Source organism: Tympanuchus pallidicinctus, unplaced genomic scaffold (assembly GCF_026119805.1).
Source record: "Tympanuchus pallidicinctus isolate F22 unplaced genomic scaffold, pur_lepc_1.0 scaffold3, whole genome shotgun sequence".
Classification (NCBI taxonomy): domain Eukaryota; kingdom Metazoa; phylum Chordata; class Aves; order Galliformes; family Phasianidae; genus Tympanuchus; species Tympanuchus pallidicinctus.
The window spans coordinates 788,120-814,506 of NW_026294747.1; the positions used below are offsets into that span (position 1 = coordinate 788,120).

General features: G+C 36.7%; 1 long non-coding RNA gene across 1 annotated transcript in view; it reads left to right on the forward strand.

Moving 5' to 3' along the window:
- Positions 1–1,005: 1,005 nt before the first annotated feature.
- The window catches only part of LOC128085321 (uncharacterized), a 167,827-nt gene continuing 142,445 nt past the window's right edge, over positions 1,006–26,387 (forward strand). Inside the window, exons 1-2 of the long non-coding RNA XR_008208894.1 lie at positions 1,006–1,098; positions 15,712–15,813. This is a non-coding gene — a long non-coding RNA (uncharacterized LOC128085321). The remainder of the gene's footprint in view (positions 1,099–15,711; positions 15,814–26,387) is intronic.

Genomic DNA, 26,387 nt, shown 5'->3' on the forward strand with positions numbered 1-26,387 from the left:
AGAATCTCCCAGGAGAACTGGAGTGAGATGTAAACACATAGCAGACATTAGTGATGTCCCAAGAATACATCAAACTGCTATCGCTCAGCAAAAGTAGATTTTCACTGTACTGAGATAAACAGGTTTTACTACAAAGTTATGACAGACATCTTGCAAGTAAGAGGGGACTCTGCTTCTGAAGCTTTTGTCAGGACAGGCATTTGGAATGTCATAAATAAAATGGTTAATATTTCATAATCATATTCATTCACAAGATTTTAATCTGCTTTTGAAGAGTTTGCAGGATTGCTGCTGTCTATATTTCTGCACGTTTCACATGATATACTAACTGCTTCTTTGCAGCGTCATGTGGAATCCCTTCCTACTTTTAGTTAATTAAAAGTATTCTAAAATGCTTAGATTTCTTTTGATAAGCACTTTCCGTAGCTGTGTTCTTAAAAAGCAAATAATATCTGGCTGATGTTTTTAAAATCAGTTTGTAAAATGCATTGTGCATATGACATTGGCCCTACATGCGTAAGGGTTGTATGGGGCAGGAAGCTGGCTGAATGCTATGCTAAAAAGAAAACAGCTCATTCTTTGCATGAAAAGGGGGGAAAAGAAGACTGAAGTACTTTGACACTAAAATTATCTGAATTTTATCTCTGAATGATGTAACACTGAGCTCATGAGAATCAGATAAAATAGAGATGAAGAGGCAAGAGTCCAGCTAACAGTTTTGCTGTTCACTGATTCGTAAGAAAAATGGTGATAAAATAAGGATCTTCTGAAGTCTAGGCAAGGTGAAACAAATTGAATTGAGCCAATGATTAAAATAAATATTTCTACCTATTAAAGCCTGTTGCTGGTAACAACAGAAGTTTAGTAATAGAAATATTTGTAGATTTACATTTCGTTGTTTACTTACGTATTTTAACAAAGAAGCTACTTATTTCTTGTATGTCACTGTGATTCATTTTGCTCTGTCCTAATTGTTTATTAAGAAGTTGACAAGCAGCAGCTGGGAAAAAGTCATGAAGTTTCAAAGAACCTACTGATGCCATCTGAAATCGAAGAACAAGTTGTTGCTGAGTTCAGAAGATACTGAATCCTAAAATGGTAAGGGGAACACAGATGTTTTTATCTCTGCTTTGCTTAGAAGTCATTCTTTCTTTGTGCTTTAGCTGTAAATTACTAAATGATACTCTACTGATACTTTAGAACATGTGAACATCCTTTCACAGCCTATTTGCATGAACCCGAGTTAAATAATTGTTTGGATCTGATTTAAAAACCTGGAGCAAATAATTGTGGTAAATTCAAACTGTTGGAACTACAGTGGGTACATTTGCTTGTCAGTTGATTCACATACAATTTTGCCCCACAAAGTTCTAGTCTGAAACTATAAGAGGGTCTCTTTATGATCTTCTGTACAGATACAGTTGTCCTTCTCTTTTCACAATGGAAGACTTGTTCAAATGAAAGCTATCCAAAAAGATATTTTAACTTCACAGATGCTAGATCCAATGGCATACTTGCACAAGGCACTGAATTACATATATTCATAGCTGGGGATCTGCAGAAAGCCATAGAAGTAGGGCATTGAATACACAGAAAGGAATAGCTGTACAGGTCACTCAGCCTGGTACTTATATTTAAAATTAGAAGAAATTCATGTTACTGCTTGATATTCTTGCTGAAAAAAAAAGAAAAAAAGCAGCAGTAAGTCTTTTTTATGCACAATTATAAGAAATTTGCTCATGTTTCCCCAGCACAGCGCTAGACCACCATTACAGTTTGAGCTGGTCTGGTACTTGCAATCCTGGTGCTGGTACTTGGTAATCTGGTACTTTTGTTGCAGCCAGCTCAAAGAAAATGAAGCCTCTGAGTAGGAATGTACTGTGTGTCAAATGTAAAATTTGGAGAATGGAAACTTTCCATTTATCCTGTCTCCTTCACCAGGGACACAGAGCAAATATCTTCTGCTGTATGGTCCTCCTAGAAGCTGCCATAACCACCTCACAGGTCCAGTAAGTGAGGCTCAGTCCTCTCAGTCTTCTTCTCTGGTGTTTGTAGGAGCATTCTCACTGTGCTAATGGCAGCTTGGCATGGCAGAAGCATATTACCTGTGTATGTTACTTTCCAAAGATCAGTCTTTGAACTGGGGTAGTCACAAAGGCCCAATAGGAAATCACTTCCTCACCCAGTAAACCAGCAGTGCTCTTGTCCAGACAGCAGCAGTGACAGTGAGTTGATTCTGTATTTTCTCACCAGGGGGATAGGAAAGCAATCTGCATGTGTACCACAGAAGGATGTGCAGCAATGGCAAGGTTAAGCCAGTGTCCTAAATCTATAGCAGCTCTGAAGGTGGTGTGAAAGACTTGGCTGAACTGGCCTCTTTTTAGGGGACTGGGCTGGCTCTGTCAACCTCACACAACCTCCAAGCTTCACATTGAGTTTTTGCTGACTGTAAGTTGTTACAATTTTTGTTGACTACATAATCAGGTCTAAGCAGTGGCTTCTGCATTATGGTGTGCACTGGTGCCATGCAGAGATTTAGGGGTAAGAGTCACAGCAGTTGGCTTTCCACTTGGTGTTTTCCATCAACTGACATTGTTGATTTATTTGTTTAGTTTTTCTAAGAAATAGTTGATCTAAGAAATTGTTGGTCTAAGAAATGATTGATCTAATGATACCAGTCGTAAGTAAAGCTTAATGACACAAAGATACAGCATAAAGACATGGGTACAAGCCAAGTGTATAGTGTAATGTTAGTGTATAATTTATTTATTGGAGAAGAACAATAAGGTAATTTTATTAAAGCAGTTGTAAGAAGGAAATCTCTAGCTCTTAATACAAAAATTCTATGATGGGAATTGGGGTCAGATGATAATTATTAAGATAGTTGGCACTGCGGATATGTCTTGCATATGATGCTGAATGGAAGTTTCTTTCATAGCAGTTTATTTTACAAGCTAATACTGCATAGCATGGAATGACACAATTAATTATACTCCAATGAAGAATAGCATGAGGCTACCCAGTTGGTTCTATGATAATTTGCCTAGAAGATGACGGAAGATTTCTTCGTCCATTTCCAAGTGTCAGCTTTTAGCAATGGTCGATTTTGTTGTCATTCGTTTACAGAAAAACTGTGGACTTTCTTGTGTATGTGAAATGATTTTTCCACATTTAATACGGCAGTATTGTGAGATATCTGTACGCCTTTGCCTTTTTAAATTTTAGGGATATTAATATACTTTTGTGTAGACGATTTACGTTTTTGATCATTTGGTACCAGTCCACACTTTTTCTGAAACAGCAAATTAGTATTTATAAAGCACTGTCTGCAGGCAAGGACTTTCTTGGGTGGCAAGATCGAAGTTGCATTGAAATGATGTTTTATGTGTATTATTTTTAGAAAACCTGTTTAAGTATAGGGAGCACATAGACCATGTTCTGCTGCTAAAAGTTTTGTGGTGTGTGACTGTGTCACATTTTAAACCCTCTGAGTTCTTTTTTATGACAGTGATAAACAAATATTGTGATCACAGAATCAAAGAGCTGTAGGGATTGGAAGGGACCTCAAGATATCATTGAGTCCAACCCTGTTGATGATGGTGATGATGAGTACCAGTACATTGCTTCCTGGTTGCACAAGAGTAATAGCCTGTTGTAAAGATCTCCAGACATCTGGAAGTTTGTTCTTTTCTTTCAGAGCTTTTTTTGTATAGTCTGTGTGTGTGTCTGCATTAATTTAAGGCAGCTGGAGGGGTCGAATGTACCACTTTTCTGTACATCAGATGCTGTGAAACATTTGGAAATTTCAGCATAGTTCTTTGCTCACTATTGACTCTAAAATAGGTGTATATGTGTGTGTTACAACAACAAAAATGCTTCAGGGAATGACACGTTCTGGTGCAAAATATTCTCCTTCTATGTGTGATGATTTCAAACCTTCATCAAATGAATACTGGTTATTTGTTATTTCCAGTATGTTGGTAGTTAGCCCAGCTTTTCTTGCTCTAGCAGTTATTATTTCTATACTATTATCATTGCATTTTCCTTTCCAGCAGCGATTAGAGAATTCCTGCTTTCACTTTCACTGTAACACATGATTCAGGTACTTGTATTCTTTCTTCAGTAAATTCTTGATGTTCACACCATTAAAGGCAGTTAATGGTCCCTGTCCGTTATCTCTGCATATGGCAAATCACGCTGGGCTGCTGTTCCCGTTTCTAATTTGGTTCAAGACAGCTTGAAGTCTATTAGGGGTAGAAGTGGTAGCATTAAGTAACTAATACATTCATTTCAAGCTGTGTAATTAACTACACTTTAATTCTGTTTGATTATTGGGCAGTGCAGAGTATCTGAAAGACATTAAACTCTTTCTATGACAAGTTTCTTTCTGAATGTATTCTGAGGACAGACCTATTAAGATTTTATGCCCACTCACATTCTGGCTTTGCGTATTTCTATTTTTTTTTCAAACCAGAAACAAACCTACAGCTTCTATATAATAAACTTCTGCAGACTTAAACGCTGCAATTTTAATGGACCCACAAGTTATTGCATGCTTTTTTAGCTCACTGTTACGGCAAAAATGCAGTCTTTAGCAGATTTGCATTCCACTTTGTTGCTTTCTTTCTCACAACAAATCTCATCTCACTTGAGTTTAGTTCTAAGTACACCTGTTACTACTCCTTTAAAATGGTTGCAGCAGCCTAGAACACAGATCAAGATGAAATCCCATCTACTGTGTTTCATAATAAAAGGATAGCGTGTGCCTGAAGTCTAGGATATCAGAAGAATAATTTGAGAGAAGGTTGATGAAGTAACAATAGACTACTGAAAACAGATAGCTTTGTTTTTTTTTAAAAAAAAAAAACAAACCTGGGATTTTTGCTCTGATTTGACTTGGATTCTTTTCCTCTCTTGGTTTTTTGTTTTTTGTTTTTTTTTGTTGTTTTTTTTTTTTTTCAGGGTAAAGTAACAAATGCAATAGTTTGTAGGCAAAAAGAAAGCAAGAAAAGTAAAATAAGTATTTCCTTAGAGAGAGTGTTTCCTAAGAGAGAACAGTGCAGTCAATCAACCAGCAGCATCCCATGCTTTTGCCACCAGCCTGACCGTCATTAAATGAAAGTTGTAGCTTCAGAGTAGGACTTAGTGGTGAGGGAGGACATGAGAAAGGTTAAGGGCTGCTAGTTTGTTTTCTGCAGAGAGGGTGTTCATGGTGGTAGGGAAGAAAGTACACAGATGCCTGAGGGAAAGCAGAAAGGGAGCTAGCAGAACCTGGTATCACTGAGAAAATAGAGGTGAGCTGCCGTGTGAACACTGGAGAAGAGCTGATTCCCAAAGCAAAGGATTGATGACAAGGCTGTTGATTCCTGTGGCTTTGCAACAAATCATACAGGCTGCATTGTGAAACACTGCTTGTTCTTCCCTGGTCTGGCTGAAAATACCCACATGCCTGTGTCTTTTTCACGTCTGAGAATTGTTTTTGGAAGATATTTTGCAAATATGGGTATACTTATTTTGATGTTCAGAGATTAACTGCTGCTTACAACAGTTAATAGCTACTCACGTGTGTTGGCCATGGAGGCACTGAGAAGAGACAAGATGCCTCTTGGTACCACTTTGCTGCCTCCTGCTCAGGTGACTTGGCTCTGATTGTTCAGCACAGTCACTCAGCTCTTGCTCTCCTCTACATTCCTCCTTCATAAATTCGGAAGTTTAAAAATTTTATCAACTTCATCTTTCTTTGCCCTATCACAGGGATTTCACCAGAAAGCAAAACAGCCCATCTCTGGGCAGATTTTCGTTTTCTTTCACCAGTATTAACATATGTATTATATTAGATTATTGGTGTGCTAATTTGTAGAAGTGCAGTACTAGCAGTAAAGACTTCCATATTCCTCAAAATTGATGTTTTCATTCTAAAAAAGTAGTCTTGGGAAACAGGCAAATGAGACAAACATGTAACACGCAGAAGAACTAGTATGGGCATGTTTTTCATTTGTCATCCCGGGTTCTCTTTTTTGCACTGTACTAAATGACCGTAGGCTATCTCTGACACTAAATTCTTAATTAAGGACTAGTCTTTGACTTCGACTTATCTCTAGTGAGATTTTGGAGTGTTGCAGTTCATCTGAAAGTAAGAAATACGTGAGATAAATACTCTATTTAAAAAGATTTTGTTATCTCATGTTTAGCCCTTTTTTCCCCCAAGTGCCAAATGAAGAACTGGGGATGAATTTCATCAGCAGCTACACTCTAGAGACTGAAACATTCTCAGTGTAGAAAATGCATTGCAATTTCTTACAGTAAGCATTTTGAGCATCCAAGTGAGCATGTGCAGGAAGTAAATGAGGAAAGTAGGAAACAGATCACAGTCTCTCAAAGTAAATGTCAGCTTCAAAGGATATTGACGACTTAAAAATAGTTGAAATTAGTTACCCTAGCTTTATAGTATATGCTTATCATTTTTCTTTCTTCGTGATCTTATTCCTGGAAATCTGAGTCAGTTTTGCTTTCTGTTTGTATGTTGATTGTCTGAAAAAGCACATATTGAAGAGCTTAGAGTCCAGACTGAAACTAAATTTTGTTTGAAAGAAGAACCATCATAGAGAAAAAGCTTGGCACCAGCTGTGGTTAAAGCTGTATTCTGCTGGAGTGCGTAAGGATTCATATCCACATCCGCACCTCCTTACTTTTTTAAACTTGCAGATGTTTGAATGAGAGAGGAGATAGATAGAAGCTTAAGTCAGACTTAGTGTTGGAAGGAACAGTCATGAAAATTGCTCTATTTTCACATCTGGTTCACTAATGCTGAAATTACAAAAGTTATTGAAAATATATTTTGCAGATCAACAATCGAGTGTGTCTGTTTGGGATTAAATATCAATTTTTTCTGTCCCCAGCATAGATAGTTTGTTACCCTGACAGCTCTTAAATGTCCAGCATGCTCTAAACAGGAAGTGCTGGGATAAATAATTAAAAAAAAAAAAAGTGATTTTTATCTGTGTTACCATTAGGTTTTTTATCTTACGTACAGCTGGATGCAATCACAGCATCAGTTCCAGAGATTAAACATCCTGACAATATATATAAGAAAAATGGTCAGATTAATTTCTTTATCAAACGGAGTCGATTCAGAGTAAGGAATGGAAACCATCTGATGTATTTTACAGATCAAAGCTAATTCTCCATTGACACACATGCACTTGAGTAGGCGCGTCTGTGTGACAGCTAAATTATAGGAGTGCTTTACACACACATTATCTTGTCACAACACGAGAACATCCCACTGTGCTAAAATACCTCTTCCAGAGGAAACACGTAATTTACCTACAGTGCTGGGGAAGGTACTGAGCAACTTCATTCTTTTTACATCTTGTTTATTTCCACTGTCTACAGGCATGAGACAGGAGTGGAAGTTTTAAATAGATTTGAAAACTGTTTGTCTTATTTTACCTGTTATATTTGTTGCTTTGCCCTCTCTTTGCCTCCTGTCTGTTTAGTGAAATGTATTGGTAGCTGTGCCAGTGGCTGGAAGGAAAACAGTGATTTCAGCTTAGGGTTCAATTGCATATTTAAAGAGACGGATGATAGGGAGTTTTTGCCACTTAGGTGTTAGGGTGAATACGGCAATATTAGTCAAAGTACATTTAAGACACAGGATATGCAGCAAGGTGACAATCTTAACTGGAGCTGATTGTGCCAGGGCATTTTGTTTTGTTTCATTCTCAGCCCATTACACTGAGAAAGGGCAATTGCAGAGTTAGAAATTCTCTCATGGACTAAGCAGTTTTACTGTCCTGTGCTGTCATCCCAGGCTTCAGGTCCTGGAGACCAACCCTCCCTGATAAAGGGAAAAAAAAAAACAACCCAAACCAAAAACAAAACAAAACAAAACAGAAAAAAACAAACAAAAAAAAGAAGAGCCATGAGCACAGCTCACCTGCTTGGAGCCATGTGTAGAGCCAGGGCAGCTGCTGGGCGCCATCTTGGGGCCCTCACCACCAAGGCGCCATCTTAGGGGCCTCACCACCAAGGCGCCATCTTAGGGGCCTCACCACCAAGGCGCCATCTTAGGGGCCTCACCACCTGCCCTGCATTCAGTGCAGGTGCACGCAATGCTTTCTCATTTCATACAGTAAATATGAGGAAAGTGTCTTTTATTTCTCCAAGATGGTGTCCCACAGCAATTCTGCATTAGGGGGCTGGACACATCTGTGCCACCTTCTCTGCACTGCTAGCCTTTGCTGCTCCTGTTCACCTGTCGTTGAGCTCACACGTCCTGAATCCCTCACGTGAAGGTTGGTTGCCATGGAAAGATTTGTGTTTCCAGAAATGAATATGTTCTGTGTAAGAAAAATTTAAGCATAATTCTGATACTATTTTAATAATAAGGAGAAAAACATGTGAAGGAAAGGAAGTGAATAATGTAAAAAATGCACATCTATCTCCTATCCATGTTTAATCACGATGATTATATTGTACTTTTTCATTATATTTTGTGCATGCTCCGAAATATTCATTGTCCCATCTGAAATAGAGAATTATAATGCTGCACTTCTACTAAGTAATTTGAATTGCCAATTCATGAAATAGAGCTGGGTAGTTTTGAACATGTAAAGCTTTTCTGGATTTTTTTTTTTCTTTTTTTCCATCTATCAGTATCTCGTGACACAAAAATAGTTTGGCATACTTTTTCCCAACAGGGTTTCTTTAAGTTTCTGTATGAATTGTTCGTTGCCATTCCACTGTGCTATAAAGGCATTTTCTCTCTGATAAAGCTGGACATGCCTGTACTACTGTTCAAAACTGTTATGTAATAAACTTGTACACGAATGTGGTAAGAGAATGTGACGATGATTTTGAATTTGCTAAGGACTGATGCTTTCGGTGTTTTCTCATGAGAAACATGATCGTTATCTATCAATATATATATTTTTTGATTGCTTGAGGAAAACGTTGTGTGCTTTGTCATATTCAGTTAATTTTATAACTGATTCACTTGAATGCTGATGAATTTTAGTTGATCCTCAGAACTTCAATAAAAAATTCCTTTTCTATTCTCCCATAATTAAACTACCACTTATTTGACAGGGTATGTTTCATGATGCTGTGCTCCAAATCCCAATTTATACCCTTCATAAATATAATTCACCACATGGCATGTGCTTAATGATTATGTGCCTGGAATTCTCCTGTGAAATGGCAATTTTTGCTTTCCTTTCTTTTTTATCCCCTTGCTGTCCTCAATCCCTTACTTTCTTTCAGCATTGTTGGCTAAAATAACAGCATCACAATGCTTCTCATAGTACACTGGTGAACAAAATGTAGATCCATGATGCTCTACCTTGGGTCAGCTTTTCTGTCTGGGAATTTAGAGAGTTAGGAGAGGTGAACACTGAGATTGAGAGAGAAATCATGTGTTTATGGTAGAGTACTGTAAATGGCTTTGTTCCAGTGCTCATGTAAAGCCTTAAGTGAATACAAAATAAACTCATGCTGCAATTATCTTGGCCATGATTTGACTATTGGATCAAGATTAAAGAATGTTCACACATTGCTGAGCTGTTAAGTTCAGCATTGCTATTTAAGTAACTTTTCAGTTTACTCCCACGTAAGCTTATAGTCAAAGGTCTCTGCAAAGCATTTGATGGTAGAATTGGGAAATCATGAATGTTCTTATCTGTTTGTATCTTCGTAAGAAGAATACCAGGAAACAAACAAATATTGTGACTGTGTGATCTTTAATTTTAAGCATTTTGTTTGAGTTTGACTCCTATGGATGGAAAGCTATTGTAATGTGCTCAGCACTGTTCCTATACTTCAGCTATTGTTAAATATATATTCCATTGTGGTTTATTTTGGCTATGAGCTTTGAGAAGTGAGAACCATGCGTCAGTAATTAAAGGCACTATCACAGATGAAGTTTCAGTTAGTTATCTTTTTTCTATCACGGCATCCCATGAGTCAAGGAAAGCAGTGACGTCAGTAAGGAGGAGATTATTTTTAGAAATGTCTCCAATGAAATGCACAGAAGTTGCAATACAACTTGACTTTCTGTACTATCACAGTCTCTTTTTGTCACCGCAGTATTTTAACTATTAGATGAGATTATCCTGTGAGAAAAGTGTCCCTTGCTATAATTTTGTGTTAGGGAAGAACTGTCTTGGTTTTGGTGAGATTGTATAAGGATATCCTTCACAAGACTAAAATCAATGTGGCCTTCTTAATAGAGGAGTGAATTCTACTCAAAAAAACCCTCTAAGTTTGTACCCAAGTTTGCCACTGACACATTGAGTGACCTGTGAAAGAGATGATATTCCCTTTCCTCATCTTGATTTTCCGTCTGTGAAATGAGGATAATAATTCTGATCTACTGAAGAAAAGATGATTGAAGCCATATATGCACTCGTGATTGAAATTTGAACCTCTCTCTGCTGGGTAATGCAATATGAATAGAGAATGTTGTTGACATATTTTCTTTAAGATAGTCTGGTCAGTATTAATACAGGGAGAAGAAGGCTTTGAAGAGAAGACAGTTCCTTCTTTGAAGCAAACAGGCATACACTGCACGCTGAGAAAGGGGCATATTGTTCTATTTTACACGTAGGTTACCCAAGCTCTGCATCTAGGGTTACACAGGAGAATAATACAGAACTGAGGACCTAACTAAACATTCAATGGCTTATCAAGAAAAAAATCTCATCTATCTGGCTTCTGTTTGCACTCATTTGGGTGCATCCTGCGTATCTAGTGATAAGAACTATTTAAATTAATAGAAGAAAAGAACTGAGACTCTTAGCAAAGACCATGCTGGGCAATGCACTTCATAGTTTTTCAGGGCAATATACTTGACTGACCAAACAATGTCTATCTCTAGATTTAAATCTTACTTTGGCATTTACACAAAGATGTGATGGTGACTGATAGATTACAAGCTGGAGACGATGCTTGCTCTGCTGTATTTGTGAATTGTTTGTGAAGCAGCAGAAATTGGGCACACATAGCAAGGCACTTAAATGCAGGTACCTTCGGGGACCTAATGAAATGCACTGCTTTGAAAAAAACACCTTCCCTAGTTGTCACAAACTTTATACCAAAAGTATTTCTAAAAGCCAAGAACAGCCAAAAGAATTAGGTTATTTTGAGGGGAACAGTGTATTGGTAGACATGCAGTGCACTCTTTATACGGGACAAAATAAAGCATTTAGTTTCAAGTTTTCAAGCTTCCTGTGCAACATCTAATTCCTGGTGGCTCAAAACTCCAGTTTGTTATTCTCATAACTGAAAGAGTTTGAAGCTTCCTAGAAAGCTCACGGCATATCACGGTCTTAGAAAATGAATTATGTAAAGGCTTATGTTGAAGATTTAGTCTCTCTGTTTTAGTGAACGTTGTGTTTGAGCTGAGATTATTCCTTTAGGCTTATTTTGAATATTGGAAACATGCACGTACCTTGTGTTTGCACAGAGAGATAAAACTGTTCAGTGCTATTGAGACATTTTTGTATTTCAGATTCTGCATAAATCAATCAAGAGAAATTATTGTTGCTTCAACAATAGGTACAGTAATTGAATACACTCAATCCGTTCACTAGTGCCTAATTTGACTTCTCGTAAGCCACCTTCCATTTATCTTTGTCAAGTAGCTATTATAGTAAGCTTTCATAGAATAAAATTGCATATTGATTTTTTTTTTCTTGGTGTGGTAAATGTTTGCACTGGAGTGTCATGCTAGAATTTCCAGATACTTAGGTACAAAATAAGCACCTAAGCATTAGTTGATCTGCTTTGGTTGCTACTGCAAATTTCAGTCCATCTAAATTCATTTGTGCAATTCTTCTGTGGAAATTCACAATAAATAAGTTGGTTTTTGTCATATATTATGTATTCACCTCAATAAACTGTCTTGAATTTCTAGCATGAGCCCAGCAAAGCCATATAATTATCTTTCCAAAGGAAAATTAAATAGACTTTCTGCCAAGTCTATCAACACTATCTTTGAAAGCGATAAACACTCACTTAATGGCACGTGCCACCACCCATGTGAGACATGCTTCATGTGGATTTTGGTTGCATTTGCTCAGCACTGTTTAAGCACATTTGGTTAAGAAAATTCTGTTAATTCTTTGAGCTATTTATAGCCTTCTTGCTGACTTTTCACAGCGTGTTTAACAGTGTGTTTAGCAGTCTGCATACTGCTTTCCATAACAGAGTTCTGTAGTATCTGGGGCCTTGAGTTATATTGTGACACCATGAGCCTTCAATACCAATAAGCATATATATGTAACATTTTGTTACTGGATTTTGTTACTATATAATAGCTGGGAAATGACCAAAGATCTCCAGAATCTTCATTCAGTAACTTCACTTTGAAGCAATACTCCTCCTCCAGTCTGTGCTTTCTTGAGTTTATTAGTAAGAGATGCAAGGAGAAGTGCAAAGAAACCATGTTGACATTTTTAATCTCCTTTTTTTTTTTTATTTTTATTTTTTCCCTTTTTGTCTCTTTTAGAAATCTAAATCACTTCTAAGTTTGCCCACTGACTGTTTGTGAGGATAACTTTCCTTATGGCTTGAAAGTATTAAGTTCATGCTTTTCTCATCACTGTCATAAGCCGTAACGTGCTGTTGTTCATCAGTGTAAGCTGAGCATCTGGCAATTTAGATGACATGGTAAATATTTAAAAGAGAAATTTCAGATTCACTTTTAGCAGGTGGTGAGTGAATGCAACTAAACCAAGTACTTACCACTAAACCTTTTCAAAAACATCTTTATTTTTCGTTAAGTTCACATTTAGTCCTTGATCCAAGAAAGACCTCTGCACGTGTGGCAGCCATACTGCCCCTAACTTCATTTTACAGGCTATGGCAGTAGGGAGGACTCTGCAGCATGACTGAACACAGAGACACATCCTGACCCATGCTAAGACCTGATCTTTCCAGACCTCTTCATCTTCATTGCTTTTTGTAGCAGCCTAGAAAGCCTAGCTTTTTAGATGTTGCTTGCTCACTTGCCAGGAGTCACTTTAATCTTGTTTGTATTTTTATTTATTGGTTATAGTGCTGCTAATCAGCCCTCAGTTGTTTCAGGTATGGACTATGTTATGTATATTATGCTATTTATATGACAAATGCCAATGTCCAGTGAAACAGTTAATAGAGTCTTTGAAACTACATTCCAGTAGTCCAATTCACCAGGATTAATGCTTCTCGAATACTCCCCAGGGACTTATTTGCTTTCTGCCTGACATGGCAATCTACCTCTCTCTCTCCTAGTATTCTAGCCCTTAAAAGCCATCATAAATGTTAGCAGCATCCTCCCTTTCTGTGCCTTCCTAAAATCCTCACTCACCAGCTTGCAAGTGAGTGTGCAGGTAACTATGTACCAGAATTTCTGTGAAAACTAGATGAAAACGCACCAATAGGGAGGACAGAAGTGAACTTGGAAAATGGTAGGAGGTCTAAATCAGTTATTTCTTCGCCCTTTCATACCAAATATTTGAGTCAGAAGCACCGTGTAGGACCTTAGAGTTCACTAAAAGAGATGAGAATAAGCAGCTCTTACTTTCTAGAAGGTAAACTCTCTCTTCCAACCAGACAGAGCAACAAACTTCAGGCTCCTCCCAAGTAGAAACTAAAAAGGCACAGCCAGAAACAAACTTGTTTTGTTCATTTTCACATCATTTTTACTTCATCCCTGGAGCAGAATGAAGGTATGTAAAGATGTATGCAATCAAGGAGGAAAAAATGACGTTCAGGCATTCATGTTGCAGTTTATTTGAGGGTCATAGAGAATGTTGAGCTAATTCATATTTCTCTGATAGTTAATTAGACTTACTGTGTCACTGTGTCAGGGAAATACAAATTGGAAAGTATCTGTATTTGCTTAACTAGTAAAACCACTGTGGTTGTTCTGTTCCTGTTCTTCAGATGCAGGATGCTTCATATGCGGCTTCTTGGTGTTCTGCCTTGAGCTTGCACTCACTAATTTGCTTTGATTCTATCCTCTGCCTAAGTATGAGTCCCAACAGGACAGACTGATGTTGTCTTTCAGAGATTTTGCTTGTTATTTTTTCTTACACAGAGAGGAACAAAAATAATCTTTGTCAAAATAAGTCAAAATAAAGGTGGCTAACCTTTTGGAAAATAAACTGGAAATTGTTCCTACCTTGGAATATTTGAATTGTTATGAAAAAGTTTATGGGCTAACATTCATGTTAAGCATAAAAAGCTCAAACTGTAAATCACAACAGTGTTTTTAATGTTTTTTCATTAAAGACACATGGAAAATCAGGGATATCTTGTAGTGATATCTTGACTATGATTATGTATGAGGCTCTTCTATATTAAACACTAGGCTGGAGTAGCATTAGCGTAACAGGAACAAGCATATACAGCTGTCTTTTGAATTAAAGACCAGTGTGTGCGTTCCTTTTATTGGTTTCAAACAGTTATTTGAGAACAATTAAAATATTAAAGCTAGAAAACTGATTTAAAAAGTAATCAAAACCAGTCCTTATTTGCATACAGACACATTCATGTTTGAATTATTTTCTAATGAAAATCTCTCTTTTTTTTTTTTTTTATCTTTCTGTAGATGAAGCCTGTCCTTAATTTATTCTTAATGCAATAACAAAACCTACAGATTTTAAGAAATATTTTTGAGTTAGTGCTTTGGCATTTGTTGCCATATTTTGTAAGAATATGTTTCAAGAGCAAGGTGTATTCTTTTCTAGTTTTTTTTTTTTTTTTTCTTAATGAAAGCCTAGAACTTACCAATAAAACAAAACGTCTTTCGATTTTTTTAGTTGTTAAGGCTGTCTCAAGATTTATAGATATACATAGACTGCTCCGAAAGTAATGCCTCCTATTTATTTCCATGGAAACTACAATAGATACCGAGAATGCAGTAACAATATTTGGTAGTGCAAATGCTCAGCTACGAATAGTATTTTTCAACATAGCCACCACCATTAGCTGTGCATTTTTGCCAGAGATGAACAAGACCCTGCATGCTACACTAGTAAAAATCTGCATGGCTGTCCAACACGTGCCTTGTCTTTCATGTCATTGCTTCCACTGCTTAAACACACCCCCTACTTCTTTGCTGTGCTCACATCCGCTGTTTGGTCTCCATAGATGTTCATTAAGCATTGATGAATGTCAACGGGTCTCACTTCTTCCTCATGAAGGAACTCAATAGCACATCTTTGCTTTATCTGCACTTCCTTGTCAGACCCCATTTGTTAGACTGCCCCTCTGCTGCCATCTGTCACACAGCAAGAAAATGTAATGGGATATTGGTTGGGAAGGTCCAACCTCTCCTGCTATACCGCCAACAACTGCCTTTGATTTTGTGAACCAACATAATAAAATAGGACACGTTACTATACACCCTCATATTGATTATTTATGTGTAATTGTTTAATGCAGTTATATGTTTTATATTTCAATCACTTCACTGAAGATAGAAAATTTAATTCTCACAATAAACCTAAATAAATAAACTGTGATACTTCTATTTCAGTGCTAGTATTGATAATGGTGGCTAGAAGTGATTGTAAATGCATTTAGTTTGTGAAATGGAAGGAGAAGTTCATTGTTCAAAAAGTTGTGATTTCCTACAACATAACAGCAAGTCTTGTTTAAGATGTCCCAAGTGGAATGCCTACAATCAATAATACCTTTTTTTTTGCTTTCTGTCTACTTTTGCAGGTGAAAGAAGAGACCTGAACAGGAGAGTCCAGCTTTCTCAGTTTTGCCAAAGATATCTCAGATTAAAGCATTGATATTGCATGCGTCTCTTGGGCATGAAAGGTAAGGCCTTTATGTGCTTATTTCTTAATTAGCACTGTATTTTAAATGCAGCAGACAGTTCTTTGGCAATTTTGACCTTTGTAAACATCAGATTGTGTTGCACCGTGTGAAGCAATCAAGAGACTTTGCAGTGTCATTCTATACTGCCTCTACGCTTGTTGTATTACTGTTGGTCAAGCTTTGAGCACTCTGATAGATTTTGAAAACACTTTAGAATGAGCTTGGTCTCTGTAGAAATTGCATTTATTAAGGTCATAAGGTAAAACATATCCAAAAGAATGTTTTAACCATTCTTACATAGCTCTTCTGGCAATTGAAAGGGTTTTGGATCGTGCATTTGAATCATGTTTGTGGCACAAATTCTCAGTCTTGAGTCAGCAGTTACCTAAATTCAATGAGTCTCTTTCCTTTCACAAGGCAGTAAACTCGCATTTAAAGCTAGATGTGCTGAGTATTAGGGAGTAGTGAGACTGTCTGTGTAGTTAGGTTTGAATTGGGAACTCCAAGAGATGGTAAGTAGCTATGGCAGCAGTTGCTTTAAGCAGCTGCATCCCAGGAAAACTGGGAATATCATGGCAACCTCAGAGGATGGATTAAACTGGTTCTTCTCTTCTGTGTGACTGTAAGAAGAGGTCTGGAGAGCTAACACAAATGCGTTCATTAAATAATCAGGATTTTTGCAAGATCATGCCTTGTAATTGAATATCTCACACACAAACTTTAAAATTCAGGATCCAAACTAGACCAGTGCAGTATTGTGCCTTTCCTTAGAAAAGGCTTCCTCTTTTGACAGCTCATGTTGTGGTTTGCTGGTGTCATTAAATGCTCATTAATAATGAAAGCATGCATTACAAATGTTTACCTTGCTTTAACTGGGATCTAAGCCTCTGGACAATGAAAATATGGAGGTAATGCTTTGACTGCAATGTTGCTACAATGGAAATGTACGTTTCAGGCATTATGAAGTGATTTAACTGACTTTAATATGTAGAAGTAAGCTCTGTTTTCAAGTGATCTATAATTAACCAAGTATTCCTTAACAATCTAGAGTACTTGTTTTGGTGCTTTCCCGTGATAAAGTAGCTTTATCATCAGAAATAATGTTACAGGTTGGCTCTAATCAGATATTCTCAATGTCTAATGTTCTTCTTGCTGCATGCAACTGAACACAGATGTGAACTGTAGGAAGGTGGCCAGTATTTCTATAAATTTGGCAGGCAGCGTATGGAAAGCCTTACAGTAGCTGGCAATTTTGGGGACTGTGAAAAGGTCAGATGTGTTTTTATTACATAAATGTGTACAGCTTTGTCCTTAACAAGATCTTTCTTCTTTCTTTTTCTCTCTTCAACTACTGTTTTAATTTGGAGTGTAGAGAGAATGGAGACTTTTATTTAATTCTTCTTTTTTTTAATGCGTGCATCACTTCTAATAAGTTACAAATAATGTTTCACACTGTTATAAAGCAGATGCAAATCTAATTTTCTGCAGTTTACTGAGAAGACATGAACAGAAATGTAAATTACCACAAAACATTGAGAAATATGCTGTGGGGTTTAATGGCATTTATATCACAATACAACCACGTAACATCTATAGGTTTGCAATGTAGCAAAATGTTCAGTGCAAATAAGATGCACACAAAAACCATCTGCATGGAGTTACTTATCTGCACATCTTCAAATATTTTTTTGATTACACTAATGGTAATAGCACAGATTTGGAGGTGTTACAATTTACTTCAGGGAAGATTTGGGGATGAAAAGGACTGTAGGTGAGTTTGCCAAGAGCTACGTGTTGAAAGGAGTGGTCTTTTAGAATCAGTAAACAGCACTTAGTTTTAATCACTAATGGTCTACATACGTTTCAGGAAAGTTTGTTATGTTTTAGCAAGATGTTGGAACAACTTGTGGCTAAGCCTGTGTGTGTCCTGTAGACCACAGTCATGTTATTTTTCATTGCTTTTCAAAGCATAAACCAATATATAAATGTTCAGATAGAATTGAAATAGATCCGCACAGAAAATAATACCTCTCACCTTTTTTTTCTTTTCTTTATAAATGATCCCTGTTGAAAACTCCAATAATGGTTGAAAGGGCCTCAAAAATGGAATAGTTTTAGGCAAATATCTAAAATATATTGATTTAAAGGATGCATGTTCTGGGCATGTGCAATTAGTTAGATCGCATGAAGAGCTACTGCTATGAAACATAAGAAAAGCTTGAGATACCAGATAAAATTTTGAAGGCTTGTATCTTAAGTCCTACATTAATTAAATTCTTTCACCATAAAATGCCATCATCAACAAAAATGATTCCCATTAAAAACAACAGCAACAAACAAAGAACAAAAAACCCAACGCCCAAACCTTCCCTACTTAGTTCTGTGCTTGAGCCACTTTTTTGATACTTTGTGGCTCTAAGGTCCAGACTTAATCATCGTCAACTGCGATGTGTGCATGAATTTTTGTGTGGATAAGTGTTGATAAAAAAACCAAAAACTGACAAGCAACTACGTAATCAAGAGGTAAGCAATAAGAAACAGGACAGATTGTTTGTCAAGATAAATAGGGCTGTAAGTAATTAGATGAAAATGGAGGGGAAAAAAAAAAAAAAAGAGAAGACTGGTATCCAGACAAAAATAACATCTCCGAAGTTTTGACCTGTGGATTTTGGAGAATGTAGGAACTTATGAATGCCATATAGTTCAGGACTGTTAGAACTCTACAGTCCTAAATATTAGTAAGAGGTCTTCAAGAAACAGTTCACCCATGGCAGAACATGCATTTTGAAGTAGGTAATATATAATGTATTCCCAGCATGTTTGTTTCATAGTTCCCTATGAGAACTATAAGAGAGTAGCATCTCTTCTTTAGGCTGCACATGTGTAGGTTTTCATTGACTGCAGACACAGCAACTGATGATTTCTGACTGCAGACCAAGCTTGGGTTTTTTCTTCACACTGCTGTTTTGTTGTGTTGTTTTGTTTTTTTTTTCAGTTTTAAGGATAAGAGGCTCAAGATTATTCTAAGCCTTTAAGGAACTCTTGACAACTGCTTGATTTGAATTTTCTTCTAGGAACATTAGCCTTTGTATATTGTTATGTATAGAACTAAGATGAATTTCACAGCAGTTAAAAGGATAGAGGTCTGCTATCTCATGAATGGTAGCACTGAAACTATGGAGTTATCCACAGAAGAGTAGCGGCCGTAAAGTGTAAATCTTTTCCTATCAAAAACTATAGTTAATAAGTAGCATTTTGGTTTTTTTGAACAAAGTCTGGAACAATCCTTGTTTTGTTGAAAAATGCTTAATTAAGACCAATTTGAATTTGAACTCACATGTGTATCTTGCTTGGTAAAATACACCTGATGACCTTTCTCACTTCTATACAAATGAATTCGAGGCAAATTATCTTGTGAGCCTCCACGCATTGCTGTTGTGCATAACAGAACAATATGAGCTCCCTCTTGTGGTTTGAAGTCACTTCTCATTCACAAAACTGAAAAAGTGCAAGTGGCAAAAACATTGCAAAAGGTTCTCCTGTAATTGTTGGACTCTATTAAAGAATAATTTTCTGATGTCCCTCGGTATTAAGGAGAAGTGAGATTTAGAAGTGTGCAGAAAAAGGGAGAGGACTGAGGGTCATTCTCACCATGGAGCAAAAGCTTATCTAATTACATCATGTTTCAAATCCCGCATAACCATTCCAGGTATGTAGGTGGAGAGTCCTCAGTCTAACGGAGCGTTCTTCTCTGCCATTAACAACAAGATAAGTGTTCTCATTAAGATGGAAGGAGTACTGAAACAACTTCTGGAGTGACAGACACTGCAAAATAAGCTTCTTATTGTAGGCACTTAGTAAAGACCGAAAATTCTTAGAGACCTGTAAAGAATTTCAGTCTTCTTGCATAGAAATAATAGTTATGAAGTATCAGTTTCATTGGTAGCACTATGTTACAGGTTTGCTGCCCAGAGACTGCTTGTGGTTGTCACTTGTTTACCAAATTTACTTTTGCTCTTATTAATGAAACAAAGAGAAAACAAGTACAGCAACTCTGAAATTGTGATTTATTTAGCCTGTACTTGTTGTTCTTTCTTGTGCAAGTTAATCTCTTGTAGTTCGTGCCCTATGCTTACAAAACGCTACAAAACTAGAAACTCCAAACTTAATGAATGAAAATATCATGGGAAGCCAGGGACTCCTGTTCTCCGCATGAAAATAGATCTTTTGGTTTCTAATCTGTGATTTTTCTTTTTAGATTGGCTAAGTTGTTTATTTTTAGAGAAATGTTTGTCGCCAGGGGGACCAGTTATAAATGAGACGTTGTTTTGTGTTGACTTGTGCAATGATTATAGATGTAATTGCTGTTATAGTGATGTCATAACTGATTTATTTTGGGCAGTCTTTTTAACAATTTTACATCACAATGAGAAGTGCTGTGCATCAACTTTTGCATGATTTATTAGGCTGTTGTAAAGTATCCAACCTCAAGATGTTGAGAGATCGTAATTTTGCATGCTAGATTTGGTTTATGAGGAAGTGCTCTGTGGGAAATCAGGTCAGAAGGTAAATTGGGAGCATACACATTTTCCTGAAAGGAGGTGACAGTACGCTTCTGCACCATTGAATGAGAGATGGATTGGGTTCATTCATTAATCTTTTATCAAGTGTCATTTATTTGGTAGAAGATGAAAATTGCACGAGAATTGGAGAGCTTAGAAAGAACTGAAAATAATGTGAGTCGGGGAAGGGATTTGGAAGACTTTGTCTAGGAAATTTAATTTATGCTCTTTTATATTTCAGTTGAAAACATGACTATGATAACAGTTCTAGAATAGATCCTCTTGCATATGAACATGCATTTGATTATACTTAGGAACAATTCAAGCTATACTTCAAAAAAAATTACCTTATGGATTTTTTTCTGGTGGGAAGACTTTTAACGGTGTTGTCTACATGGACAGTAAATGAGCAATATCAAATATTTATATTAAAAAAAGAGCAAAACTTGGAAGTGTCTATTCATAGAGACATATCATCATCTGAGAGTTAACCTCAAACAGGCAAAAGATGAGGACAAATGAACAGCTTTGTTTTCTGGCGTGCAAAGAGCTTGTCAAGCCGTGGAAGAAAATGTTTTCACCATTTACTCAATTGTTCTATTCTTTGAGATGCTAAAACATTCTGTCAGTCACCTTTGATCCCACTTTTTTAGTTTTCAAATGATCTGTAGGCTGTCTGCAGGAGAACAGCTTTAAGAAACAGTGATTTCCTTTAAAATATAGTTTATTTTCAGAAGCATTATCCAAATTGCATGTTATTGTAAAATTTAGAGGAAACTGGGATGATAAAAGTTAAGCTGGAGAGATCCATTAGCAAACATATCGATTCTTCTGGCTTTTTAAGTAGAGAATGATAACAAGGCTTTCATAAATAAGTAGTTGTGATATTCTACAATTGCCCTATTAGTTCACACTTTTTTCTTGCTTTCTCATTTATTTTTCCTTCTTTCTTGCACTGTTCAGTTCATTTGGTTGTTTTTGTCTTCCTTTTCCTTGCTCTTTCTTCCTTAACTACCACACCATATGAAACCAGAGAAAACCTCACTAGCTCATGGTGTTGCTTAGCAATGTCATACATCTCTTGTTGTCTGTTGTGAAGCCATGGTATCCTGGTCTTTCAACAAAGATTGCTACATCACTGCTTTACTATAAATGCAATTCTCCCCTCGGATTACTGATAAGAGATGATGTGTCTGGACAGCATACATAAGAGATTACCTTCTAACCACTGTAATATAATTAGACCACGCCATACCAAAGCTCACCAAGATTTCATGTTTGAAAGGTCAACAGCTTTTATTCCATATTTCAAAGATAAGCACCTTTCATTGTGCTTAATATGTAGAGTGCTGTGCCCAGAAGAAAAGGAACTTCAAAAGATTTCTCCTCCTATTATGGCATTCAAAATAGACATTTGATACTGTAATACATCCATTTTAACTTCTGTGATTCATGGACCTGGAGATAAAAATAGGTCAGCTATGCCCCTACTGTTACAGGATTATTCTCTAAAATATATATTTTTAAGTCCAGAGTAGATTCAACTATCTCAAGTGAGGATTTATATTTATTAAACTGGAGGGCTTTTCTTCGGTGGTCCAACACATTATCATTTATTATTTGTATTATGGCAGCAATTGGAGAGCTCAACTGAAATTAGAATCCCACTGTGCAAGGTAGTCTATGAACATGTAGCAAGAAGCAATTTTTTTCCCCGAGGGTTTACAATTTAAATAGATGAAATAAAGAATGAGAATGTGGCTGTATCAATATCCCTTTTTTAGTAAGCATGGTTTAAGCAATGAGAGATGAGCCGCTCCTGGGCTTGCTGGTAAAATGTAGACCTGATAAGTGAGTGCAGAACTACTCTGTTCCAGCCTTGTGTATTACCTAGAAACATCTTTGAACTGATTGAAGTCAGCTCTCCTTGAAAGATTTGAGTATTAGATTTTCTTTCTCTTATCTGCCTCTTTTGGGATTTATAAATTTGACCAGATTACTGCGAATTATGCAATTGCTAGTAATAAATAGACCTAATCAGTAACAATACCAGTCAGACATCTGAAGGGACTTAACAGGTAACATACATTTTAGATTTTTCTGCATTGCCCACCAAACTTTGAGTTTTTTCCTGTCATTTTTTCTCTTTATCCACCAGCTCCTTTCTTAATTTTTTCTGAGTTCACTGTACATCTCTTTAGCTTTCTAATTCCAAATTCACACAATTGAAAGCAGTATCAGAGAACAATTTTTCCAAAGTTCTACTCTGTAGCCAACTTGGCTTCCATTTTTCCAGGTGATAATTACCTAGCATATTCTATAACTGAAAATATTTCTCTTCACAAATACTTATTGTAGAGATCAGTAAGGTATATTTAATCTAAAATAATGCAGCATGGCTCCAGACAGCTTAGTGTTATAAAGATAGCTTGTCAACTTTGCAGATTTTTAAAAACAAATGTACTTTGACTTTTTTTGGAGGACATGGTCAAAAACATCTATTCAACACTGCAGATGAGTCTTGTTTTGCTGATGCATTTTGCTTGTTAGGCTTTTCTACCAGGATGCTGATGAGTTCTGGGACGTAGTGATCTGTATCATCATTCATCTGGCACTGGATTTGACAAACATAAAAAGTTCCTAATTAAACATGTTTGAAAATATAATTTCAGTGACAAAAAGATGGCGTTAGGCATATTCTCTCTGGAGTAACTGATGGAGAAGTAAGGGTTTGCCAACATCATGTTCCTTATTCTATTGGGAAAAGCTGGGCAAGAATGGAATTGCAAATATATGCTGAGAACCCAGTTTGTATGCTGAATGTCATCAGACCTAAACTTGGGGAAAATATGAGGGATGTCCATTCAGACTTATATCTTTTACTGTCATTTCACACTGTGCTTGATCCCTTCCATTGTTTGACCACTGTTTGAAGTTGCTGAATGTGCTTTTCTCAGGGAGAGGGCTGGCCATTTACACACCTAATATGACAGCAGCCGCTGGGGGCAGTTCCTGTTACTGTGGTCAGTGGTGACAGAATTAACCATTTCAGACTACAATTAAGTTCTTTCAAGCGGAAAGGGCAGAACATTTCACTGGTGGTTGTTCTTTTTACTTGGACAAATGCCATCAATAGAATGATTTTTCCTCCTCCTAAACAATATATCTTTAAAATTCTGTATCAAAAAGGCTTGAAGTATACTACCCAGAAGTTTTAATCTTCCAGTCATCCACACTTTCCCTTCCCTGTTTTTCAAAGGATTTTGTAAACCTTTTCTTCACTGTTCCTAAGTTTTCAGAATAGAACCAAGGAATCAGCATTACTAGATCCGATATACAAATTGCAGTTGGCATATTTTGTTTCTTTTCCGTTTTACAAAATCTCAATAAACTAAATGAATCGCTAGAAAATACGTTTTTCTGCATATAAAAAATATGGAAAGTAATTGTGATTATCTGGAAAGAAAATCAAAAGATTTCTTCAGTATACATCCAAGAGAAACCTTTGACATCCAAATTTTGGAATACAGGCTTTCAATTTCTTAGTAGCTTTAGCAGTAACAAAAGAAACTAACAGGGCATGGAACAGAACATCTTTTTTGATGTATTCCTGACTGTATTACATGCGCTTATATGCACTATCCTTTTTTCCTCATTGACTGCTGAAAATACTTCCAGTATTTTCTCCCAGAGTGTATTCTTTTGGAGGTGGCAATGCTGTGAAAGACAACCCAATCATGTCTTTTTTTTTTTTTTTTTTTTAATCTCTATTTGGAATAATGCATCTATTCTCTCTCACCCTATCAACAATATATTTTCTGCTTTAACACTGAGACAACAGGAGAGAAAATGGCAGCAAATTTCAATATGTTAGCAGCAGAAAGAATGCTAACAGCTCACTATTTGGGGGAAAAATAGAAGCTAGTGTCTTCAGGCTCAGACATCTGTTTTCATACAGTTTGCCAAGAAATGCCATAGCTGTGAGCTCTAGTAAAATTAATTAATATAATATAGCTAGTATCTAGAATTAGAGAGAAGGGATTGTTCTGAAAGATTACAGAAAATAAATATTGTATGTATATCTTGTGTTCTCATGATTCTCTTCCACAATTTCCATTACTAATTTATTTAATCATTTATTTGATTTGCTCAGTACTGATGATGTTATCACGGTGCTATCTGCACATCCTCCTCTTCTGTTACAAGCTACTGAAAGGCAATTGATGCTGTTGGACACGCTCACCAGCCACTAATGCAAACTTGTTGCTCTACAGCATACTTGGTTTTTGTTCTATGTGCTTTGTCTACAACCATGACCCCTCCAGCCAGCACTGCAGAAAGCAACTGTTGTACCAACTGTGAGAGTTAAGCAAGGAAGAAATTGCTTTTGGCTGCATTTTAGTTCCTTATATTCATTGTTCTGCCTGCAGTAGAAGCTTCGCAATTTGGAAGGGTCCTGGAACAGCTGCTGTGTGCACCTTGGCCACTGAACAGGGAAAAAAAAAGTACATTAAATATTTATTGTGGATTGGGTTTTATTCTTGAAGTGCCTTGTTTTCCTGCTCTCCTCCTTCTTGGAGTAGCACCTCACACAAAAACCAAGAATGCATTGAGATGTGCATTATAGAGTCTGTCAGGACTAATCCTTGCTACGTTATTTCTTCCTCTTCCACCCCTCACATGTGGGTGTATAATCTGGTTACTAAAGGCCATATTTTGCCCCCGCTTAATCCTGTCTTCTGGGTTAGTCAGATTTTAAGGATTAGTTGGGAATGTAATGCGGTGACTGACTTCAGTTCTTTCTGTTTTCCTAAGCACGTTGCTGGCGCATAAAGATCATAATAACAAAATCAAATTCAGTCTTCACTGAGGCCCTGAAAATTTGAAGAGCCTCTTTTATTGCAAATAAGATTTTTAAAATTTTTATTTCTTTTAATCTTATGTTTTATAGTCTATCTCTTTTAATGTAATTTTAAAAAGCTATGAAATCACAACAGTTATTTTCAAAGGCAGCAGATACTGCAGCACCAGCAAGTCCTAGCTGATAGTTTTATTGGACAGGTTTTTTTGCTTGTATCATTGTTTATTAATTCTTATTTTTCAAATATAGCTGCCTTATATTAATGCTTTATCTCCCATACAACATAGGAAACGGCAAATATTGTAACTCTTGGGTTAAATTCAGATCAAATTGAGATGTCTTTTTTTTTTTTTTTATGGGGTTTCAAAATGTTTAGGATCCATCATACCTCTGTTAGAAATGATATCACATAAAAATACCTGAGGACACATTTTTATTCTATAAAGCCTACATAACGAGTTTGTAGTTGATCATGCAGGTTGATAGGAGTCTCCCTTCCTTTGTACACATACTTAAGATTACAGCTTTGAGTTACCACTGAGCTAACATGAAACTGTGTTATTATCAAAACAGGGAGTGGGTTCACCTTTCCACCTGTGTTTTCCATCACTTGCTGGACACCTGAACAGATGAGCTAATAGTAACCAAACTGAAAAGAAAATAATTTAGGTTGTTCTCCTTAATTCTTAGAGAAACTAGCATTATCTTCCCAAATGTGATTTCAGGTCTGTATGTATATCCGTGTCTTTTACCACAAATGGCGGCGATGTGTGAAATGCATTGGAAAAATAAACCATAGGGCATGTAGCTGTATTAACAGGTTTGGAAGGAAAACTGAAATAAGGAGAAATTATTTTTCTGGAAAGAACTGAAAGCTGTATTTTTGTGTTTTGTATATAGCAGTTCCAGTGGAAATATCAGCCTTGCTGTCTTAGTGGTTGGGCTATAAATCATAAGATAGAATTTTCCATTCTCACTAATATAATGAAGTTGCTTTTGAACGTCTTATTGCATGAAGACGTGCAAATGAGTGGGATTCATCAAGAGTCTTTGCAGTTAGCTCACACAAAGCAGTTCTTTCTTTCCTGGCCCATCGTCAGGCCTTAGCATAGTGTCAGCCGTCTGATTAACACAGAAAATCACAGGCTTGC